Genomic DNA, 4745 nt, shown 5'->3' on the forward strand with positions numbered 1-4745 from the left:
GTTTACTTAGACTCTGTCTTCATTCTAGTTGGAGAGAGAGACAAGTAAATAATGGTCACGACACAGTGAATTATGTGAATAGTAAGCATAGAGGAATAGCATATAGGTCAGACAGGGATCAGAGATGATTTCCCTGTAGAGGTGAGTAGGAGTTAGCTGGACAAATCTAACTCATAAAGCAAGGACAGAACAACATTTAAGAGACGTACAGTAAAAAAAGCGAAGTCATGGTAATAGTCTACTGCATAAGAGCTGTAATTTCAAAGATGTAAATTTGGGCTGAGTAATTTAGGAAGGCTTCATGGAAAAGGCAGGCTTGAGTTAAGCCTTTAAGGTAAGTAGAGCTTGGATAGGTGAAAAAGAGGAAGGCATTCCAGAAAAAGCAGAGGGGTGGATGTGGCAATACAACTCAGTAAAGAGACCTGTCAAGCAGAAGAGATGTATATGAACAATAGTGAGAAATAAACTAGAAGAAGAACACACAACCATTGTAGTTATCTGTTGATTGAATAAATGAATGAATGAAAGGTATGAAGTTTGTATTAGAGGATAGAGGAACTGGAGTCTAAGGAATGAGCCAGGCAGCTGTTGCCTTTATCCATATGGGAGATGAGGGACTGGTCCAGGCTGCAGACAGATTAGAAGTAATAGGCATAAGGAAAAATAAACCACTGGTGATAGAATAGATAGAATCATCCAAGGAAATAGATGATCCCCAGACATTGGGGATATATTCATTAACTTTGGGATACCAGACCACCAGATGATTTTGAGATTTGCATATTTTTAAAATGTAACATGAAACAACTTATTCTTCTGTAGTTCAAGCAAACTTCACTTTATTAGGTGAAGGGCTAAACTAAGATTCACGGGAGTACCTACTGTTTCCTCTTTACCATTTCTCACTCTTCCCCCTTCTTTACAATCCCCCGTTCTCCACTCCTATTACCTTCCTCACAGTGTTGTTTTTTTCTCATTTTAGCTCTACCATAAATTAAACTTAATAAAATTTGAAATAATCTTTTGCTATTAAACTAAGACAAACTCTACATGTGTAGTCTATGGCCCCAAATAAATGAATCTGTTGTTTTTATTTTTGTGGTTAACAATCAGCCTTCTTTAGAAAATAAAGCAAATGCTGCAGTCACAAAGCATACTAAATAGGGGAATTAATGTCATCCTACATGTGTCGAAGTGTTTTGTCGCATGTTATGGTTCCTCAGTAAGCCTATATCTTTGTCTGAAAACATCCTACTGATTCCATCCTATGAGATAAAGCTAAGCATTTTAGATAGGTAGGTAAATAGATAGATAGATAGAGACATCTATTTCTCATAGTATTTCTTAAGAAATGTTCATAGAGAGAGAGGCATTTGTTTACTGGAAAGAGTTAGGTTCAAATCTTAGCTTTACCACTTACATATGATTTTGAACATTTCTTTAGCCCAGTTTTTTCAAACTGTAGATTGCAAACCATTAATGGGTTGTGAAATAAACTTAGCGGAATGCAAAACAGCATTTTAAAAAAGTGAAATGAAATAGAATCAAAAATATGAGTGCATTGCACATAGTAAGGCTTAGTATTGTTTTGTGAAACTTTTATTTCAGTGAACACAAATATGTGTTCTTCAGTGGGCATGATAGAAAATGCATTTCTTATTGTGGGCTGAAGTAAAACAATTTTGAAAAACAACCATTCTGAAGGTCAGTTTCCATAAAGTGGAATAAAATCTCGTTCATGGGATTGTAGTGAGAAATAAATAATATTTTTATTCATACACAGTAGGGGGCTCAAGCAATAACTGCTAGCTTCTTTTTCATTTCCCTGAAAAGAAGCCCATAATATCTATATATGGTTCAGGAAAAAAATTCAGTCTTTTATAGAAATTTCTTTTTACCCACAAGGTGTTTAAGATATAGCCAGACACAGGTCCTCTGGTTTTACTAACTTTTGAATAATAAGCCAACTTCTTTCCCCAATTTGATGAAATTTAAATAAGACAAATAAATGACATTATCTTACCCTGTTGGTACTTTCTGCCCTCCCCACACTCCAGTGTGCCACATACATACATAATTTCCCACCAAAGCAAGAGGCTTCACGTGCACACAGGGCAGTATGGATTCCCATAGGGTCACCTGTCATCCATGTGCAACCATCCCTACCTGCAGTGGCTCCCTGAGATCTAAGAGGTAAGTGATAGTTTTTTCTATCAAAAGAGAATTTTAAAAAACTAGGTTCAGAGGAGTGAGGAATTTTAGGGAATATGACAGATATTATGCTTTTAAATTTCATATGAGAAAAAGAATAGCATTCAGTTTTATAATTTGACAATTAAGGAGCTTGAAAAGAATTGAGGCAAATGGGGGAAGAAAATTTAGTCAAAATATTTATTTTAAAATATTTTTATTAATTCATTTTTGAAAAATACCTTTATTTTTCCCAAACAAAAAAATCAGTGAGACAACTGGCATTGTTTTAGAATTTTGGAATGCTCTAATACCTGACTGGATTCTTACATCTTCTTCTGCATTCAGTCTGTTGCTATATCAATAAATACTAACTTTTTCCCCCCTGTGGTAGAAACTAGGGATACAGCTAGATTACAAAGAAGAGTCCTTTCCTGCCTTGAGGAGCTCAGGCTAGGAAGGACTAAAGGCTGGTAGAAACAGAGGGTGATCAAAAAACCTCCAGAAACAGGCAAAAAGACAAAGTTATAAAGAGATGCAAAGAAACTTACATATAGCCCTTAGAGCTATAAACAGAAAACTTGAAATAAACTCTTCTACTTAATACTGTGTGTGTGTGTGTGTGTGTGTGTGTGTGTGTGTGTGTGTTTATTGAGGCATGGTCTCACTTGGTTTATAAAGGGCTTACAACTGACCGTAGCTAGAAAAAGTTCCTACTTCAAGTTTGAATGGAGATATTCCTGAAATTTTGTTTTTCTGTCATTGGAAAATAAGAAAACTTCCTACTATAAAAAGGGCTGTCACATCTCTTTCTACAATGTTACAAAAAGCTAGTCTTGTGGCCCCTTTGGAACCCTATCCTTTAAGGGGATGTGTGACACTTTAAACTCTAGGCTAATGCAGGGTCATTGCCTCTTGTTACTTGCGAGACAGCTGGTTGGAAGCTGGCCCAAAGCTGCTAGGCCTGACAGGTGGACTGGTGATTCCCCACAACAGACCAGTGGTGACAAATTTAAACTATCTTTGGCACTCTTGTCCTCTTTCTCTGTTCATCTTTCATTACTGTACTCCTGCTTTAACTGAGCGTATCTGCTTGCCTGCCCTTTCCTTCTCATGATTTGAGCAAATTTCCATTTCTACACTTCAACATACAATTTTTTAGCCTTCAAAATGCTCTCTCGTCTTTTTTATTCTAGATCATATCCAATATCTCTTCTAAGACCTGGCTCACAATATTTCTAAGAAGCTTTCTATTTATTCACCATATATTGACGTATATATCATATATATGTCCATATACATATAGGCCTTCTGTACTAATTTAACTGAACTCCACTATGTTCCTTCAGGAATTAGGTACCCCATTTGTTCTACTTTTGTACATACTGCATGCTTTACACGGGCATTTTCAAGCTATTACTCTTCATTCTGCCTCCAAATTAAACACTGAAGTAGTGACTCTCTTCTTTCATCATCCTATATTACTGTCCCAATAATAGTAACAATACTATAGTAATCTGTACTCTCTTGATCCTCACAAAATCCTGTAAGGTGTTAATATTACTGCATACACTTCGCAGACATAGAAAATGAGGTTCAAAGAGGTTAAATCAGTTATCCCAGATCAAACAGCGGCAGGGAAGATGGCATCCAAGATCTGGGCTCAAATAACTAGCCTCAGTGAAGAATATTAAGTAAAGCCCTATGAAGGGCGTTGAATATTAAGCCCTAGTTAAGGTATTAGGAGAGAGGTTCTGAGGAAGAGGGCTCTCAATCAATATGTTAACCGACAAATACACAAAACCAGTACCAGAGGCTCTTTTGCAAGGCGTGTTTTTGCTAATTTGTTTAGTCTTATATGGTTTGGTTTGGTTTGGAAGGGATTATGCCCTCCAAGCTTTTGTCATTGCACTCACCTCTCCCAACCTGGCCCAGCCCAGCCCCTCCCTGGAGGACTCAGCGTCTGGAGGCTGGAGGCCAAAGACTGCCCAGGCAGGTGGTAATCTTGGAGGCAGAACCGCGGCCTCGAGTCGGGCGGCTAACGACGAAAGATTGACGCGGTTGGACCGCGCCACCCGCGAAGCGAGAAGGGGCGTAATCTTGGCATCGCTCTTAAAGATGAGTAGGGAAAGAGTAGTGAGGGTGACTGTCTTCCCTGCCGGCCCTCTCTCTTTCTCCTCTCCCTTCTGGCCCCCCTCAGCGTCCATCCCACAGCCTGATTTACTAAGGAGTCGCGTAGCAATGAGGAGGGGGAAAACCCCCTAATTAGCAATTATGGTAACTAGGTTGCTAACTCAAACGGGCTTGTTTACATATAAGTTGCATGTTAATGTACTTCTGGAAGTACGCAGTATGTCCATAGTTCTCTAACAGGGCACCCACGCCCGCCTGCCCACCTGCCCTGCCCCTTATCCAGCAAATTTTACTTCCTTCCAGGCTTCCTTATCCTCGCCAACGCTCTCTCTTGGGTCCTCCTCTCAAAGATTGGCCCCTCCTCCCACCCGTAAGTTCCTCCCCTCACCTTCTCCTCCCTCCCTGACTTCCAAATATCTCTT

The sequence above is a fragment of the Propithecus coquereli genome, unplaced genomic scaffold (assembly GCF_000956105.1).
Source record: "Propithecus coquereli isolate 6110/MARCELLA unplaced genomic scaffold, Pcoq_1.0 Scaffold59, whole genome shotgun sequence".
Classification (NCBI taxonomy): Eukaryota; Metazoa; Chordata; class Mammalia; order Primates; family Indriidae; genus Propithecus; species Propithecus coquereli.